Source organism: Oncorhynchus masou, chromosome 31 (genome assembly GCF_036934945.1).
Source record: "Oncorhynchus masou masou isolate Uvic2021 chromosome 31, UVic_Omas_1.1, whole genome shotgun sequence".
NCBI classification, from domain to species: domain Eukaryota; kingdom Metazoa; phylum Chordata; class Actinopteri; order Salmoniformes; family Salmonidae; genus Oncorhynchus; species Oncorhynchus masou.
In genome coordinates this window covers 59,449,042-59,469,683 of record NC_088242.1, presented here as the reverse complement: position 1 = coordinate 59,469,683, position 20,642 = coordinate 59,449,042, and the positions used below count along the sequence as shown (strand labels likewise).

The 20,642-nt window shown below is 41.8% G+C and overlaps 1 protein-coding gene and 1 pseudogene across 1 annotated transcript in view; one reads left to right on the top strand and one right to left on the bottom strand.

Moving 5' to 3' along the window:
- The window catches only part of tspan9a (tetraspanin 9a), a 278,790-nt gene extending 269,454 nt beyond the window's left edge, over nt 1-9,336 (bottom strand). Inside the window, exon 1 of the mRNA XM_064951538.1 lies at nt 9,022-9,336. The gene's annotated coding sequence lies outside the window, so the exon portion shown is untranslated. The remainder of the gene's footprint in view (nt 1-9,021) is intronic.
- Nucleotides 902-17,668, top strand: LOC135524975 (uncharacterized; annotated as a pseudogene).
- Nucleotides 17,669-20,642: the final 2,974 nt, after the last annotated feature.

Sequence of the window (20,642 nt, the reverse complement as noted above, 5' to 3'; positions counted from 1 at the left end):
AGCAAAAACTAGTAACATAATAAAATGTCAATAAAAATATAATAGTACATGTGACCAATGTCGAAACCAAGTACTTGGTCAATGGCTTTCCATATCTGGGGAAAGATTAAACCAGGCCAGTGGGTGAGCTACTGTCTGAGACTGTGGTTTTGAGACTCGTGGAGCCTTACATAGACAAAGGCAGAAAGGTGACCATGGTCAACTTCTTCTCATCAATTTCCCTGGCAGAGAAGTTGATTGCAAAGAAGACTAGTCTACTCGGAACAGTGAATAAACAAAGGCGGGAGCTGCCCCGCTCTGCGCAAAACAACATACTGGTTGAGCTGTACTCCACATCAGTGATGGAGAGTGGTAAAGCAACTCACGGTGTACAGATGTAAATCAAATACCAGTGTTTGCATCCTCAGCACCATGCATCCCACTGTTGCCATCGTCAGTGACCAGAAGAAGAAATGGAGACGGTGGCAGACTACAACAGCACAAAAGTATACACTACCGTTCAAAAGTTTAGTCATTAGAAACGTACTCGCTTTTTTGAAAGAAAAGCAAATTTTTCGTCCATTAAAATAACATCAAATTGATCAGAAATACAGTGTACACATTGTTAATGTTGGAAATGACTATTGTAGCTGGAAATGGCAGATATTTTATGGAATATCTACATAGGCGTACAGAGACCCATTATCAGCAACCATCACTCCTGTGTTCCAATGGCACGTTGTGTTAGCTAATCCAAGTTTATCATTTTAAAAGGCTAATTGGTCATTAGAAAACCCTTTTGCAATTATGTTAGCACAGCTGAAAACGGTTGTACTGATTAAAGAAGCAATAAAGCTGGCCTTCTTTAGACTACTTGAGTATCTGGAGCATCAGCATTTGTGGATTCGATTACAGGCTCAAAATGGCCAGAAACAAAGAACTTTGTTCTGAAACTCGTCAGTCTATTCTTGTTTTGAGAAGTTAAGGCTATTCCATGCGAGAAATTGCCAAGAAACAAGATCTCATACAACGCTGTGTACTACTCCCTTCACAGAACAGCACAAACTGGCTCTAACCAGAATAGAAAGAGGAGTGGGAGGCCCCGGTGCACAACTGAGCAAGAGGACAAGTACATTAGAGTGTTTAGTTTGAGAAACAGACGCCTCACAAGTATTCAACTGGTAGCTTCAGTAAAGAGTAGCCGCAAAACGCCAGTCTCAATGTTAACAGTGAAGAGGGATGCTGGTCTTCTAGGCAGAATTCCAAAGAAAAAGCAATTTCTCAGTCTGGCCAATAAAAATAAAATATTAAAATGGGCAAAAGAACACAGACACTGGACAAAGGAAGATTGGAAAAAAAGTGTTATGGACAGACAAATCAAAGTTTGAAGTGTTCGGATCACATTTATGAGATGCAGAAAAAATGAAGATGGAGGAGTGCTTGATGCCATCTGTCAAGCATGGGGGAGGCAGTGTGATGGTCTGGGGGTGCTTTGGTGGTTGTAAAGTGGGAGATTTGTACAGGGTAAAGGGGATCTTGAAGAAGGAAGGCTATCACTTAAACTTTTCAAAGTCATGCCAAACCCTGTGGACAGCGCTTAATTGGAGCCAATTTCCTCCTACAACAAGACAATGACCAAAAACACAGCTCCAAACTATGCAAGAACTATTTAGGGAAGAAGCACAGTCACTGGATCTCAAACCTATTGAGCTGTTGTGGGAGCAGCTTGACTGTATGGTATGTAAGAAGTGCCAATCAAGCCAATCCAACTTGTGGGAGGTGCTTCAGGATGCATGATTACCTCAACAAATTGACAACTAGAATGCCAAAGGTCTGCAAGGCTGTAATTGCTGCAAATCGAGGATTCTTTGATGAAAGCAAAGTTTGAAGGACATAATTATTTTGTAAATTAAAAATAATTATTTATAACCTTGTCAACGTCTTGACTATATTCCCTATTCATTTTGCAATTCATTGTATGTGTGTTTTCATGGAAAACATAGACATTTCTAAGAGAACACAAACATTTGAACGGTAGTGTATATCTCTGCTATATACAGGTAGCTTTTCCAACTGCCAAACACCAAATATTATACCCTTTAATTATATTATATTAATATTACTGTTATTACTATTAGTATTATAATTGTATATAGTTCTAACCTTTTCTATTCTATTTTCTTTTTTTTGCAATAGGTTGGTGTGGATGCACTCAACCAGATGGCAAGACAGTACTCTGTAAAAGGAGGTACGCGCCCCTGGCCTGTTACGGTGTTCTACAACGTGCTCGACATTGCTGCTTTCAACACGCACCTGTTATACAAACAATGCCTTGACAAGACAATCAGCAGGAGAGATTGTATCATGGTTCTGGCATGTGAGCTTCGTAAGAACGACGTGAACGCCAAGAAAGAAGCTAAAGCCGTCAAGCAGGCTGCCAAGGCAGCAGGTCCTGCTCTCCCTCTTCCCCAAGCACCACAGCTCCAAGCAGGCAGCAGGTCCTGCTCTCCCTCTTCCCCAAGCACCACAGCTCCAAGCAGGCAGCAGGTCCTGCTCTCCCTCTTCCCCAAGCACCACAGCTCCAAGCAGGCAGCAGGTCCTGCTCTCCCTCTTCCCCAAGCACCACAGCTCCAAGCAGGCAGCAGGTCCTGCTCTCCCTCTTCCCCAAGCACCACAGCTCCAAGCAGGCAGCAGGTCCTGCTCTCCCTCTTCCCCAAGCACCACAGCTCCAAGCAGGCAGCAGGTCCTGCTCTCCCTCTTCCCCAAGCACCACAGCTCCAAGCAGGCAGCAGGTCCTGCTCTCCCTCTTCCCCAAGCACCACAGCTCCCACTCAGTAAAAAGAAGAAACCATGTCAAGTCGACAGGTGCACAAAAAACAAGGCCCATACAAATTGTGTGCAGTGTAACCAATTTGTATTAGCGGCTTGCTCACACAAAGCCCTGAAGCTGTGTGCTGAGCGTGGAACCTGAATCGCAAACAGAAGACGCGATTGATTCATGTGTAAAGGCACGGGTATAAGGGGACAATACAGTGTCTGATACAATCAACAAATGAATGTTTTTTTCCATCCTGTCATGAATTTATTTTCATTCATAATTTTTTTATGCAATGAATCCTTTAAAATTGTTCATGCACTAGTGCTTTTGTTAAGGAATAGAGAAAAACATTTCAACTGCACACCTGGCAAGTTATATAATGATTACTATTATTAATAATAGCGTAATCTTTTTTTTCTACTACTTTGTCTATAGAAGTGTTAACTGGACTGTTAATTACTACAACTATATTACTAATCGAATCTACAAATGCAGTTGATCAAATGGACTACACTGTAATGTTTGTATTGTGGGAAATGAAAACAGGCTATAGGCTTATGTTTTTTCTAAGACTTTGTAGAATTATATAGAACATATATTGTTGTTATTCTTTTGGGAGGGGGGACATATTTCCGTAAATATTTATTCATGCAATTAATCCCTTACAATAGTTTATGCACTATGTATCAAGGGTTTATTAAACAAGCATGTTTGCACACCTTGTGAGATGATATGCATCTGAAGCATATGCTAAAGGCCCAGCAACATTCTCTAGAGGGTACTTACACAGTGCCTTTGGAGAGTATTCAGACCCCTTGACTTTTGTTACGTTACAGCCTTATTCTAAAAAGTTTTAAACTAAATTATCCTCAGCAATTTACATACAATACCCCATATTGAAAAAGCGAAAGCAGGTTTTTAGACATTTTTGCTAATTTATAAAAAATAAAAAAACAGAAATACCTTATTTACATAAGTATTCCGACCCTTTGCTATGAGACTCAAAATGTAGCTCAGGTGCATCCTTGAGATGCATCTACAACTTGATTGGAGTCCACCTGTGGTAAATTCAATTGATTAGACATGATTTGGAAAGGCACACACCTGTCTATATCAGGTCCACAGGATTGTGTCGAGGCACAGATCTGGGAAAGGGTACCAAAAAATGTCTGCAGAATTGAAGGTTGCCAAGAACACAGTGGCCTCCATTCTTAAATGGAAGAAGTTTGGAACCATCAACACTATTCCTAGAGTTGGCCGCTTGGCCAAACTGAGCAATTGGGGGACAAGGGCCTTGGTCAGGGATGGTCACTCTGACAGAGCTCTAGAGTTAATCTGTGGAGATGGGAGAGCCTTCCAGAAGGACAACCATCTCTGCAGCACTCCACCAATCAAGCCTTTATGGTAGAGTGGCCAGACAGAAGCCACTCCTCAGTAATAGGCACATGACAGCCCACTTGGAGTTTGACAAAAGGCACCTAAGACCCTCAGACAATGAGAAACTAGATTCTCTGGTCTCATGAAACCAAGATTGAACTCTTTGGCCTGAATGCCAAGTGTCACGTCTAGAGGAAATCTGGCACCATCCATACGGTGAAGCATGGTGGTGGCAACATCATGCTGTGGAGATGTTTTTAGTGACAGGGACTGGAAGACTAGTCAGGTTCGAGGCAGAGTAAAGCACAGAGAGATCCTTGATGAATACCTGCTCCAGAGTGCTCAGGACCTCAGACTGGGTGCAAATATTCACCTTCCAACAGGTCAACGAACCTTAGCACACAGCCAAGACAATGCAGGAGTGGCTTCAGGACAATGTCCTTGAGTGGCCCAGCCAGAGCCCGGACTTGAATTCGATCTAAAATCTCTGAAGAGACCTGGAAATAGCTGTGCAGCAAAGCTCCCCATCCAACCTGACAGAGCTTGAGAGGATCTGCAAAGAAGAATGGGAGGAACTGCCCAAATACAGGTGTGCCAAGCTTGTAGCGTCATACCCAAGGAGACTTGAGGCTGCAATCACTGCCAAAGATGATTCAATAAAGTACTAAATAAAGGATCTGAATGTATATGTAAATGTGATATTTCAGTTGTTGTTGTTTTTTTTTATTAACAGAAAAAGACTGATTTTTCTTTGTCATTATGGGGTATTGTGGTTAGATTGATGAGAGAGAAATGCATGCATGAGAGCATCAGCTGTTCCGGATGAATGTGTAATCACGCTCTTCGCAGCCGATGTGAGTAAGACATTCACAAGGCCGCTGGGCCAGACGGATTACCAGGACGTGTACTCCGAGCATGCGCTGACCAACTGGCAAGTGTCTTCAACCTCTCCCTGTCGGAGTCTGTAATACCAACATGTTCCAAGCAGACCACCATAATCCCTGTGCCAAAGAACACTAAGGTAACCTGCCTAAATGACTACCGACCCGTAGCACTCACGTCTGTAGCCATGAAATGCTTTTAAAGGCTGGTCATGGTTCACATCAACACCATTATCCCAGAAACCCTAGACCCACTCCAATTTGCATACCGCACCAACAGATTCACAGATGATGCAATCTCTATTGCACTCCACACTGCCCTTTCCCACCTGGACAAAAGGAACACCTATGTGAGAATGCTATTCATTGACGACAGCTCAGCGTTCAACACCATAGCGCCCTCAAACCTCATCACTAAGCTAAGGACCCTGGGATTAAACACCTCCCTCTGCAACTGGATCCTGGACTTCCTGACGGGCCACGCCCAGGTGGTAAGGGTAGATAAGAACACATCTGCCATGCTGACACTCAACATGGGGGCCCCTCAAGGGTGCGTTCTCAGACCCCTCCTGTACTCCCTGTTTGCTCATGACTGCGTGGCCAGGCACAACTCCAACACCATCATTAAGTAGGCCTGATCATCGACAATGATGAGACAGCCTATAGGGAGGAGGTCAGAGACCTGACCATGTGGTGCAAGGACAACAACCTCTCACTCAACGTGATCAAAACTAAGGAGATGATTGTGGACGACAGGAAAAGGAGGACCAAGCACGCCCCCATTCTCATCGACAGGGCTGTAATGGAGTAGGTTGAGAGCTTCAAGTTCCTTGGCGTCCACATCACCAACAAACTAGCATGGTCCAAGCACACCAAGACAGTTGTGAAGAGGGCACGACAAAACATATTCCACCTCAGGAGACTGAAAAGATTTGTCATGGGTCCTCAGATCCTCAAAAGGTTCTACAGCTGCACCATCGAGAGCATCCTGACAGGTTACATCACTGCCTGGTATGGCAACTGCTCGGTCTCCAACAGCAAGGCACTACAGAGGGTAGTGCATACGGCCCAGTACATCACCTGGGTCAAGCTTCCTGCCATCCAGGACCTCAATACCAGGCGGTCAGAGGAAAGATCTAAAAATTGTCAAAGACTCCAGCCACCCTAGTCATAGACTGTTCTCTCTGCTATTGCACGGCAAGCAGTACTGGAGCGCCAAGTCTAGGTCAAAGAGGCTTCTAAACCGCTTCTACCCACACGCCATAAGACTCCTGAACAGCTAATCAAATGGCCACCCAGACTATTCACACCCCCCCTCCCCCGCTACTGCTACTCTCTGTTATTACCACTTTAATAACCCTACCTGCATGTACATAATTACCTCAATTACCTCGACACTGGTGCCCTCACACATTGACACATTGACTCTGTACCAGTACACCCTGTATATAGCACCGCTATTGTTATTTCCTGCTGCTCTTTAATTATTTGTTTTTCTTATCTCTTACTTTTGTTTGGAGGTGGGGGTGTATTTTCTTAAAACTGCATTGTTGGATAAGGGCTAGTTAGAATTTCACTGTAAGGTCTACTATGGTGTATTGTATTCGGCGCATGTGACAAATACAATTTGATTTGATAAAAAAATATATTTAATCAATTTTAGAATAAGGCTGTAACCTAACAAAATGTGGAGAAAGTCAAGTGGTCTGAATATTTTCCGAAGGCACTGTATGCTGAAAGGCCAGCCGGTTCTAGTGTTAATATGGGAAGAATGGAAAATTATCTTTCTTTTGTATACTAGTGGTGCGCAGGTGACTAAGCTGAAAATGTGGACTCACTAATCAATTTTGTGAGAGAAGCATCACATTTGGTAGATGTACAGTATGCATCCTGAAAATATATATATACTGAACAAAAATATAAATGCAACATATAAACAAATAATGTTTCATTTTCTGAAATAAAAGATCCCAGAAAATGTTCATACACACAAAAAGCTTACTTCTATGAGATATGGTGCACAAATTTGTAGACATCCCTGTTAGTGAGCATTTCTCCTTGCCAAGATAATTCATCCACCTGACAGGTGTGGCATATCAAGAAGCTGATTAAACAGCGTGATCATTACACAGGTGCCCCTTGTCCTGGGGACAATAAAAGGCCACTCTAAACATTTGTCACACAACACAATACTACAGATGTCTCAAGTTTTCAGGGAGCGTGCAATTGGCATGCCGACTGCAGGAATGTCCACCAGAGCTGTTGCCAGAGTGCCAGAGAATTGAATGTTAATTTTTCTACCATAAGCCGCCTCCAATGTTATTTTAGAGAATTTGGCAGTACGTCCAACCGGCATACCACGTATAACCACACCAGCCCAGGACATCCACATCCAGCTTATTCACGTGTGGGATCATTGGAGACCAGCCACCCGGAAAGCTGATTATACTGAGGGGTATTTACGTCTGTAATAAAGCCCTATTGAGGGGAAAAACTCCTTCTGATTGGCTGGGCCTGGCTCCTCAGTAGGTTGACCTGGCTCCCAAGGCCCACCCATAGCTGCGCCGCTGCCCAGTCATGTGAAATCCATAGATTAGGGCCTAATGAATTTATTTCAATTGAATGATTTCCTTATATGAACTGCAACTGTTGTAATTGTTACATGTTGCATTTATTTTTGTTCAGTAGAAATGGAGCCACCCCAGATTTGGAGTCACCTGCTGGGGGGCATTGCAGTCACTATATGTAAAAATGTATGCTAAAATGTCCTGCCAATGTCTCTATAACAAGTCAAGATGCAATTGGAAATTAGTTGATAGTCAATGGCGTTCCAAATGTAAAGCTAATATATATTATATTGCCTATCAGTGGCTATTTTATGTCGTACCATATGTCAAATTAGCTCAATCGCCAATTCATCAGCCTCTTGAGTATTACAGAAACACCAGACGTTGAATGAATAACAGACAACGCAGCAACGGATGACATTTACAAAAAGATCTGTTCAAAACATGAAAAACATAGGAAAACGTCTATTTTGAAACGACAAATTTGACTATAAATGCGTGATTATTTTAAAAGACGTGTTAATTTTGGGGAATTGAAACCATTTACGCGTGTTACAAACGGTCAAAGGTCCAACGCAGCCGTGATGAACGATCTCACTGTCATATCTGGGTCTGAAAAGCCATCGATGCTGATGTAGTAACATAGTTATAAGCGTATAAACAGTCTTTATCTCTGCTTCAGACACAGCCTTTGCAACACAGAGACAGACCATCACTATGGCACTCAAGCTATGAGACCCTGCCAGTAATCGCGCCAATTGTTCGACAAGGCATGCTTCTCACATACTAGCTCTAGACGCCTCTCAGCTGTTCCTCCTCAAAGTGCTCTGAATTTATGTTTTGATTCGTCACATTCCTTAAATCTGTGCATGAGAGAGCCATAACCCCTATGCATACCTTTAGTTTTAGGAATACTGAATGCAGCAATCAACTGGGATATTTTATGCTCACGAGTAGGATAATCACACGTGAAAACTATCTACCGAATAGTAAATAATTGATGTAATCAGCCGTGCTAATTTTGTTTGTCCAATCCTTTATGTAAGGCTACATTTGATTTTATATGAATTTAGTATGCTATAGGGACTATATGTACATTTAACACATTAATCGTACGTAACTAACATATGAACGTGATATAACGTTGTGGTAGACTACATTTCTAAACATATAGCAACAAGCCTACAACGTTATATTCTAACAAAGTATAGGTTTTAATGTGTGCTCTCTCTGCATGAAGCCCAAAAAACGAAGGATAGTCTGGAGAAATCAACCATAGCAAAACAAGCTACCAGCTAAGTTGATAAAGTTATTTAACTGGAATTCAAAGTAACACCTAGTAATTGACTCAAGACAGTACTGTAGCCAATATAATGTAGCCTTTAATATGCAGTCTTACCTGTTGAGAATCACCGTACAAGTTACTTTGTTGTTAACTGTCAGACTTGTATCAGCGCAGAACAAGTCCAGAAAAAACTATGCCTCGGAACTTCCAAGCAAATAATAAAGTTTGAATTCGTTCTTCCACCACGATATATTACTGTTTCCTAATGTGTTCCCGCTTTTTTAGCGAAGACTTCAATCGGGACTTTCTGCACTTCTGAAACCGTTACTCCCTCTAACTAACCTATGGTGATGATGGAAATGGATGTCCCCCGTTGGATACGGAAATCGAGCACGCTGGAAAACAGTAGAGAAGTTTACTTCTGCAACGTTCCTATGCGAGAGTCGGAACTAGGAAACTCGGGAATGTCCTATTGGTGATTCGTTGAATGCGGCACGTGTATAAGTACAACCATTTTGCAAGTCGGAAATTTCCCAACTTCCTAGTTCCGAGTAGTACTGGAACGCGGCATAACTACAGGGACTGTCTACAGGGAGGTATATTTGGGAATTCAATTTTCGGAGGAACCGTTATTCCAAAACTCTACAGTTTAGTTTTAACAATTTGAAAGTATCATGTAAAGTGAATTTATGACAGATTACTCTTGAGAGTTGAGTCTTAGGGAATGTAAGTATTCTTAAACAATGGATTATTCCTGTCAAATAACAAATCAAATCACATTTAATTTGACACATACACATGGTTAGCAGATTTAAGTGTAGTGAAATGCTTGTGCTTCTAGTTCCGATAATGCAGTAATAACCAACGAGTAATCTAACCTAACAATTTCATAAAAGCTACCTTATACATACAAGTGTAAAGGGATGAAGAATATGTACATAAAGATATATGAATGAGTGATGGTACAGAACAGCATAGGCAAGATGCAGAAGATGGTATCGAGTACAGTATATACATATGAGATGAGTAATGTAGGGTATGTACACATTATATTAAGTGGCATTGTTTAAAGTGGCTAGTGATACATTTTTTACATGTATGGCAGCAGCCACTCAATATTAGTGGTGGCTGTTTAACAGTCTGGTGGCCTCGGTGATTTATCGGTGTTTTGTCACAAGCAACATCAGTAGGCTATACCTAAACCACAATGAAGGCCTAATGCTAATTCGTTTTGAAATGTGTTTTATTGCTCTAGTCTGACACGTTCACTAATACGCTAATACTTAGCTACTTGATACATAAAGAAACGTGCAATTGACTTCCATTTAGGCCTATGACATGAAGATACAATACAATAATACCATACTTGCTTTATAGGTCAGTTTGCAACAACCTGGTTTCGGAGCATTTTGTGTTATTCTGTACGTAAATGCATGATACCTCCTTTATTATGATATGTTGCGTTTGGTATGGTATGTATTCATTTGTGGATGTCCATCACTCATCATGAATGATATGTTATGAATTACAATTTGTATTATATGTTACACATTTCCAAAAAGTACAATACGAAATTCAAAACGTACAATATGTTACGAATTTGCGAAGGGTATGATAGGTTATGAATTCTAGCTAGGTAGCTAGCTCGCTAAAGTTTGGTAGGGGTTTGGGTTAAGATTAGGGGTTAGGTTAAAGGTTTGGGGGAAGGGTTAGCTAACATGCTAAGTAGTTCAAAAGTAGTAAGTAGATGAACAGTTGCTAATTAGCTAAAATGCTAAAGTTGTCTGTGATGAGATTCGAGCTCGCAACCTTTGGGACATTCAAGTTTTTCTTTGTTGGGACCCGTGGTCCGTAATAAACCCTGTTCTGTGTCTAGGTCCGGATCCGGAATGCAGTCTGCCTGAGTATGGCTTGTTTAGCTCATGTCCTAGCCCTTCCTATTGGAGGGCACTGGTGGGGAAAAGTGCTCAAATTGATATGGCACACACCATTGACTAACGTCACATTACATTATAAAGATTTACGGAATGGATTTTAACAGACTTTGACCATATTGTTACTTATCTGTCTCGCTATGACATCATGTACCTATATGTTCCCAAGGAGCATGTAACACAGCCTATATTTCCACTTCCCTTGTGAGACTGTTACGGAGACTGGGTTTGTCCTGCTGCCAAGCCTCACAGTCCAGGCTTCGCTGGAAGATGACACACATGGCTTTGTAACAAAGGAAGCAACACTGATCTACATGTCTGTTTCCACTTTCCCTTTGGTCAATTACGTTCCTCCATGAAGTGTGTTAACATCTGGCCTTGTTGTTGGCTAACATGGTACTGCTACTTGTAAAGCCATTGTTATCAGCGTGAGAATCAGATCCACTATGTGAAACAGAAATCCTCTACAATCCTCGACAAATCTAAAAAGCATAACCATTAAACAACACATGGATGGAACCATTTGAGTGGAAATCAGTCGCCATTTCTTTCAAAACATTGTCGAATCACAGTTCACTTAAAACCTCTTCATGGAGCCTCTACCAACTGTAACTTCAGGAGCCAACAGCTTTCATTCAGACAGTAAAATGAAGACAAAGAAGGGTACTTATGTTCAGATGCTGACAGAAAGGAATATACTGTGAATTTAGTCCCACTAAATATATACTGAGTATACAAAACATCAAGGACACCTATTCTTTCCATGATATAGACTGACCAGGTGAATCCAGGTGAAAGCTGTGATCCGTTATTGATGTCACTTGTTAAATCCACTTCAATCAGTGTAGGTGAAGGGGAGGAGACAGGTTATAGAAGGATTTTTGAGCTTTGAGACAATTAAGACATGGATTGTGTATGTGTGACATTCTGATGGTGAATGGGCAAGGCAAAATATGTAAGTGCCTTTGAACAGGGTATGGTAGTAGGTGCCAAGCGCACCGGTTTGTGTCAAGAACTGCAACGCTGCTGGGTTGGCGCAACTGTGGGAAGCATTGAAGTCAACATGGGCCATCATCCCTGTGGAACGCTTTCGACATCTTGTAGAGTCCATGCTTCGACAAATTGAGGCTGGGGGGGTATACTTGGTATACAGTGTAGTATTTATTACTGTAGTGAAGCTTATTGTAGTGGAAGGACCATAACTGGTGGCCACTGGCATAGATGTGAATTACAATATACAGTGGCGTTACAGTGGCGTTCTGTGGAAATCCTCCATGCAAAACGGGAATCTCCCTCCCTGCTCCTGATTTACTGTAAATCAAGCTAACCATGCCAGGCTTTTTCTGCCTCTGTATGGGCCCATTTTAATGCAGAAGTGATTGCATTACATCACTCCATTATCCCACTACATATTTTCTGCTGGCAGGTCTCCCACAACTGTATGAGTTGGAAGTCAGTATGACTGAAATGCATTCCCTACTAGGGTATGGCAAGGGAATTCTGTGATACAGATTGAATGGGTATCTAAAAATGTATCTACATGCATGAATGATCACATACAGTGAACATATTTTGTTATTATTTTATTTAACAAGGCAAGTCAGTTGAGAACAAATTCTTATTTACAATGACGAACTACCGCAGCCAAACCCGGACGTCTGTGCGCCGCCCTGTGGAACTCCCAATCACGTCCGGTTGTAATACAGTCTGGAATTGAACCAGGGCCTGTAGTGACACCTCTAGCCACTTGGGAGCCCTTGTAGATGAAGAAATATATATATTCACAGTATGTGCCCTCTGCAAAGGACTGATGATGAGAGGTGTACATACTATATTTGTATTCTATATATGTTTTTCATCATAGTTATAATCTATGCTAGGCCAACATGTGACTGACGAGGTAGAGTCAGACCTCACTGTTATAATCATCAGCTTTTCCTTCCATTCTTACCTCCTTAGTTTGGTTCTGTGAACCACTCTCCCGTTAAAAGCAGGTCACCATGGTCACCATGTATTAAACCCTCATATCAAATAGACTTTAATTAGCTCAATCAGAGCCAATCAGGCATGGCCCATTTGTCTGAAGTCAGTTGTCGTCCAATCACCCGGTGTTTATTGTTGTAACTGCGGTGGCTTTCCCCTCTTACTGGCTGAGACTCAGGTGCAAGGTGTCCTCCGAGGCTCCGTCAGCCCACAGACATGGCTGGGGACCTTGAATAAGCCCAGACATTCCCGAGTGCTACTACATCATTAATCCAGAGGTTTGCTTGTTGAGCAAGAGGTTGCAATCTAATCCATTAAAACAAATGATAAAGTACTGGGAAGAATTTTATGGTGTAATGTCGTACAACCATCACTTACTGTATGTACATACTAAAGTTCAGCACCTTGGTAAACCAAAGTCTTCATGAAGTTGACTGTTCTTTTTTGCACAACATGTGCCGGCTGCTGCCTGTAGTGTGTTTGCTCACAGGGACAAATACTGTAAGACAGTACTATGTATAAAAGTAGACCACACCACTGTGCATGCAAACAACTGTCTGATTTCATCAAGGCCGGATTAATGCAGGGGTTTACGGGCTGAATTTTTTTTTTTTATGTACACTACCATTCAAAAGTTTGGGGTCACATAGAAATGTACTTGTTTTTGAAAGAAAAGCAAAAAAAATTGTCCATTAAAACAACATCAAATTGATCAGAAATACAGTGTAGACATTATTAGCGTACTTGTTTTTGAAAGAAAAGCACTTTTTTTGTCCATTAAAACAACATCAAATTGATCAGAAATACAGTGTAGACATTACCATTGTAGCTGGAAACGGCTGATTTTGAATGGAATATCTACATACATTAGGCGTACAGATGCCCATTATCGGCAAACATCACTCCTGTGTTCCAATGGCACATTGTGGTAGCTAATCCAAATGTATAATTTTAAAATGCTAATTGATCAATAGAAAACCCTTTTGCAATTATGTTAGCACATGTAGTTCTGATTAAAGAAGCAATAAAACTGGCCTTTTTAGACTCGTTGGGTATCTGGAGCATCAGCATTTGTGGGTTCAGTTACAGGCTCAAAATGGCCAGAAACAAATAACTATCTTCCGAAACTCATGTCTATTCTTGTTCTGAGAAATGATGGCTATTCCATACCAGAAATTTCCAAGAATATGAAGATCTTGTACAACGCTGTGTACTACTCCATTCACAGAACAGTGAAAACTGTCTCTAACCAGAATATAAAGAGGAGTGGGAGGCCCAGGTGCACAACTGAGCAAGAGGACAAGTACATTAGTGTGTCTAGTTTGAGAAACAGACGCCTCACAAGTCCTCAACTGGCAGCTTTATTAAAGAGTACCCGCAAAACACCAGTCTCAATGTCAAGGAAATGTATACTATACTGTATATATTATATATACAGTACACAGGTTATCTGTAGTGCTCTGCTAATCATCAGATGGGGGAGGAGAGGAGGTAGGGGCCTGTCATGCCAAATAATCAATTATTAGGGACCGTAGCTGTATCAATGGTGTGATGACCTAATGATTCAAATGTTGGGGCTCATTACAGCCCAAATTATGTTCTTTTCAATTATGTAATTTTTTTCATTATAATTTTTATCCAACCACAGTGTAATGAACATAATGGGAGACAAAGAGATGGTTTCAAGCACTGGGGGCAGCAGGTGTTTCTTGCAAAGGACCACAGGAGGAGGCAGGTAGCTGGGTCCAGGGTCAGGCAGAAGGTCCTACACAGGGGTCCAAAATGGCAACAGTACAGGGAGGGAAAAGACTAGTAACTTAGTCAGGGAGATCAGGCAATAGGTTGATAACAGGAAATCCAATAGGCTAAAGTACAGGCAGTGAATAGGCAAAAGGTGTCATTAGTGAGGCAGGCAAAAACCATCATACACCGGAAGAGTACAGCGCTCCGAAAGAAGCGTGTCACAAAACAAACAATACCTCACAATGACGGGGTGCAAATACCTTAACTAAATACTGTGTGATAATGACATAAAGGTGTGTGAACAGCTGATTAGAATTCAGGTGAATGGGATCTGGAGAGTGAGCTGCGTTCAGGGGATCTATGTGTTTGAGAGTGTGAGTTGGAAAGTGGGCTGGAAAGTGAGCATCGTTCAGGGGATCTACGTGTTTGAGAGTGTGAGTTGGAAGCAGACGTTACACACAGGAGCTCGCTCTCAATGTTCAAAATACACCAGAGAGCATAATTTAGCCACATAAAATCAATAGTTTATTACGTTTTATCACAAGTACATACAGGTATCTGCCTAAATGAAAGAAACACCAACATAAAGTGTCTTAAAAGGACGTTGCACCACCACAAGCTGCCAGAACAGCTTCAATGCGCCTTGGCATAGATTCTACAAGTGGACCTAAACCATGCCTGGAAAATACACCCCACAACATAACATATACTTTCTATCCCTTGTTTACTCAAGTGCTTCCTTTATTTTTGCAATTACCAGTGTGCCTAATGTCGGAAAGGCCACAGTTTGGGCAGCATGCTCAACAAATATAGGCTACAGCTTGTTGCTGTGTGGCCATAGACATATCATTCACAGAAGGGTTTTGTAACCTCTTACCCTGGCAATTTGACTGTGAAACTCATGTGTGCACGAGCAATGTATGCCAATCCTGACTTGAATGGCAACTGCCATCTATGGATAATATTTCTATGGTTGATTGCGGGTATATGTTTTCCGTTTGTATATTTCACAATACAATCCTATTATTTCTTAATTCGGACCCGGATTTAATGAGTGTTCACTTATGAGAGATGAGTGACCCTTTAGAGATAGGCTGCTTTCATCAGCCTATTCAACTCAATAAACAAATGGCTTTGCTTATGCTCACAAACTTTAGTCTGGCAAAATAAATGACATTTTACAAAACATGTTCTAAATCTTTCAGAGTACATAAAGTCTAACATTGTTTCCATGAAAGAGATAACTATGCTTTATGATCTGCGGAAAGTGCATGTGACTGTAAAGAACAGAGGGTGGGATAGCCTAATTGTTTTCTCTCCCTCCGTAAGTGTGGTTGGTTGTGATGTAGGAAACACATGATGTCCCTTTTTACATTATAATGTACATAAACCATAACCACACCATAACTTTTCCGTTTAGCAGAGAGACTGTAATATGGTGTTGGCAAAGGAATGAATCAAAAGGCATAGAAGGCTTGTGCTGTAGCCTAAATTGCACTTCATGATACATTGGCTGTCTAACCAAGTGTCCTTCAAATGACGTGCTCTGCCTCTGACAATTCAGTTTTCAATCAATTGTTATCTCATGTCAAAAGCACGGATATAGATGCTGAGTGCAGCGCAGGACCATAAAAAAAGACAACATCTTGACTTGTCACTGTCACTGCAGGGAGGCTTGTAATGTGAATCGGAGGTTCACTAGTAGAGCCCTTCAGCAAAGAACAGTTCCTGCATGGCCCAGGGGATATGGTGGTGATGATGTTCCTATATCACAGCTGGTGGCAGCACAGATCTCCATCACCGCTGATGGGACCGACTGGCCAGTCAGAGAAGTCAATTATATTACATCTGGTGCATCGCTTAGTTATCTGATTATAATAAGTTGTGGAGGTAATTGTCACGCCCTGACCTCTGAGAGATGTGTTATTTCTCTATTTGGTTAGGTCAGGGTGTGATGTGGGGTGGGCATTCTATGTTTTGTTTTCTATGTTTCTTTATGTGTTGGCCGGGTATGGTTCTCAATCAGGGACAGCTGTCTATCGTTGTCTCTGATTGGGAATCATACTTAGGTAGCCTTCCTTCCCTCCTTCAGTGTGGGTAGTTAACTTTGTTAGTGGCGCTTAGCCCTGTAAATGTCACGGTTGTGGCTTTCGTTTGTTGGTGATATTTTAAAATAAAATGTACGCTCACCACGCTGCACTTTGGTCCACTTATTTTGACGGCCGTGACAGTAATACTGTCTCTACCCTTCTGTTTGTACACTACGTCTAATTCTGTTTACTTTAAAGGTTGAATGCAGATGTTTTTTCTTCTCTATATTCAATCATTTCTGGGTAACAATTAAGTACTTTACTATGATTTGTTTTCAAGTAGAATTGTCAAAAAAATACAAAAATAGCTTCTTAGTAAAAAGGAATTTCTCAAGTAATAATTTTGCTAGGACTGTCTGAGAGTGGAAAACTGAAACTTAGCTGTTATTGGCAGAGGTTTGAAACTCCTTTCTTATTTCTTCCTTTCTTGGACTAGTAACCGGAAGGTTGCAAGATCGAATCCCCGAGCTAACAAGGTAAAAATCTGTCATTCTGCCACTGAACAAGGCAATTAACCCACTGTTCCTAGGCCGTCACTGAAAATAAGAATTTGTTGACTTGCCTAGTTAAATAAAGGTAAAATATAAAAAATGATTGGTCTATTACTAATTAACTAATTTACTGCATTGTGATGTCATCATGGAAGGCCACAACTCCCTTCTACCAAATCCCGCTGAAATTTCAGGCCGTCTTTTCAAACAGTTCTTACACTAAATGGGCATTATCATCGTTTTTTCACAATTTCACAGTATTATTCCAACCTCATAGTGTGGATATATATATATATATATAACACAGACAAATCACTTTTTTGACTGCACTGGGCTTTTAAAATATGTTGATGTTCTTAGTTGTATATGGTGTTGGTGAATGTGGTATGAAGTTACATAAAGAATAATAGCAAAACATCTATAACTATGTGTATCTTTAATATCTCTAGATCCTTTAGCGAATGTCCAGATGTCAATGTGTTTCCCGTTCTGGGAGTGTGTCAAGGTCCAGTGGCTCTGAGCGTATACTCAGGAGTTAAGCTTTCACACTAACTGTTGATTACAGGGTGGAAAGGGCTTTGATTTTACTACCCTAAAAACTCTATAGGGACTCCTCCAAGTCGGCTCATATGGCTTCTTAAATGGGATTTGCTTGTATTAGATTACATGGTTAGCTAGTTCAATTTCCCTGTTTTTAACATTAAGCTGTTTGTGAACAACGGCGCTCTATGCTGCTAGTTGACGTTCAATCTATGGGAAGCTACTTTAAAAACCATTAAAGTAATATCCATTGTACATTTTGGTCACAAATGTACTCTGAGGTAAGTGAAAATTGAGGGCATTTTAGGGCCTTTGGGCTTCATTGAACATGCTGCTGACATTTAGCAAGAAAGCATTTTTCACGGTAAGTCAAAATTCAGGTTCCTCATGCTGTATAACAAAAAATACACTGAACAAAATATAAACGCAACGTAATGTAAAGTGTTGGTCCCATGTTTGAGCTGAAATAAAAAAAATCCCTTGTGATTCCATAAGCACAAAAAAGGTATTTCTCTCAAATGCTGTGCACAAAGTTGTTTACATCCCTGTTATTGAGCATTTATCATTTTCAAGTATAATCCATCCACCTGACAGGTGTGGCATATCAAGAAGCTGATTAAAAAGGCCACTTTAAAATGTGCAGTTTTGTCACACAGCACAATGCCACAGATTTCTCAAGTTTTGAGGGAGTGAGCAATTGTCATGCTGACTGCAGGAATGTCCACCAGAGCTGTTGCCCAAGAATTGAATGTTCACTTCTCTACCATAAGCCACCTCCATCGTAGTTTTAGAGAATTTGGCAGTAATCAAATCAAATGTTGTATCCATTTGTATCCATTCATATCCTTGCTGGCAGGAGCTTGACAAGCAGCTGGGGGACAAGTACTCAAGGAGCCAAAGGTGGCAGATAAACCTTTCAACTGGAACCCAGAAACTATTGAGATGACCATTTGCCAGAGGCAATGTCCTGGAATGTGAGCACAGCCATTTTTCCTCCATCATCACGCAATGCACATGCTCCGATCCCGATTCTGTGGGCCGTGCAACTGCCAACCACCCATCTGGAGAGAGGGAGAGTGAGAGAGTGTGTGTGAGAGAGAGAGATAGCGACAAGAGGGGCAGCACAAACTGGAGTACAAATATTCCACACCAGCACAACTCGCATCACATAATGCCCCCTTTAAACCCCACTTATAACCACAACACGTCTATTTCTATGGACACAAGTACCGTCCATGACAGTTCACACCCCTCTATTTATACTGTACTGTATATACACTGAGTGTACAAAACATTAGGAACACCTTTCGTTGGGGCATGGATCCTGCAAGGTGTCGAAAGAGTTCCACATGGATGCTGGCTCATGTTGACTCCAATTCTTCTCACAGTTGTGTCAAGTTGGCTAGATGTCCTTTGGGTTGTGGACCATTCTTGATACACACAGGAAACTATTGAGCATGAAAAACCCAGCAGCACTGAAGTTGTTGACACACTCAAACCGGTGCGCCTGGCACCTACTACCATACACCGTTCAAAGACCCTTAAATATTTTGTCTTCTTCAATCACCCTCTGATTGGCACACATACACAATCCATGTCTCAATTGCCTCAAGACTTAAAAATTCTTCTTTAACATGTCTCCTCTCCTTCATCTATGCTGATTTAAGTGGATTTAACTGGTGACATCAATAAGGGATCATAGCTTTCACCTGGTCAGTCTAAGTCATGGAAGAGCAGGTGTTCCTAATATTTTGTACACTTATGCTATTGTCATACACCAGATAGGTGCAGTGAAATGCGTTGTTTTACAGTGTCAGCCATAGTAGTACGGCATCCCTGGAGCAAATTAGAGTTAAATGCCCTACTCAAAGGCACATCGACAGATTTTTCACCTTGTCGGCTCAGGTATTCTAATATTATCAAATGTATTTATATAGCCCTTCTTGCATCAGCTGATATCTCAAAGTGCTGTACAGAAACCCAGCCTCGAACCCCAAACAGCAAGCAATGCAGGTGTAGAAGCACGGTGGCTAGGAAAAACTCCCTAGAAAGGCCAAAACCTAGGAAGAAACTTAGAGAGGAACCAGGCTATGAGGAGTGGCCAGTCCTCTTCTGGCTGTGCCGGGTGGAGATTATAACAGAACATAGCCAAGATGTTCAAATGTTCATAAATGACCAGCATAGTCAAATAATAATAATCACAGTAGTTGTCGAGGGTGCAACAGGTCAGCACCTCAGGAGTAAATGTCTGTTGGCTTTTTATAGCCGATCATTGAGAGTATCTCTACAGCTCCTGCTGTCTCTAGAGAGTTGAAAACAGCAGGTCGGGGTCAGGTCCGGTGAACAGGTCAGGATTCCATAGCCGCGGGCAGAACAGTTGAAACTGGAGCAGCAGCACGGCCAGGTGGACTGGGGAGAGCAAGGAGTCATGATGCTAGGTAGTCCTGAGGCATGGTCCTAGGGCTCAGGTCCTCCGAGAGAGAAAGAAAGAAAGAGAGAAAGAGATCATTAGAGAGAGCATACTTAAATTCACACAGGACACAGACTGACCCTAGCCCCCCGACACATAAATTACTGCAGCATAAATACTGGAGGCTGAGACAGGAGGGGTCAGGAGACACTGTGGCCCCATCCGATGATACCCCCGGACAGGGCCAAACAGGCAGGATATAACCACACCCACTTTGCCAAAGCACAGCCCCCACACCACTAGAGGGATATCTTCAACCACCAACTTACCATCCTGAGACAAGACCGAGTATAGCCCACAAAGATCTCCGCCACTGCACAACCACTGCACAAGGGGGGGCGCCAACCCAAACAGGAAGACCACGTCAGTGAATCAACCCACTCAAGTGATGCACCCCTCCTAGGGACGGCATGGAAGAGCACCAGTAAGCCAGTGACTCAGCCTCAGGTATTCAGACCAGCGACCTTTCGGCTACTGGCCCAAC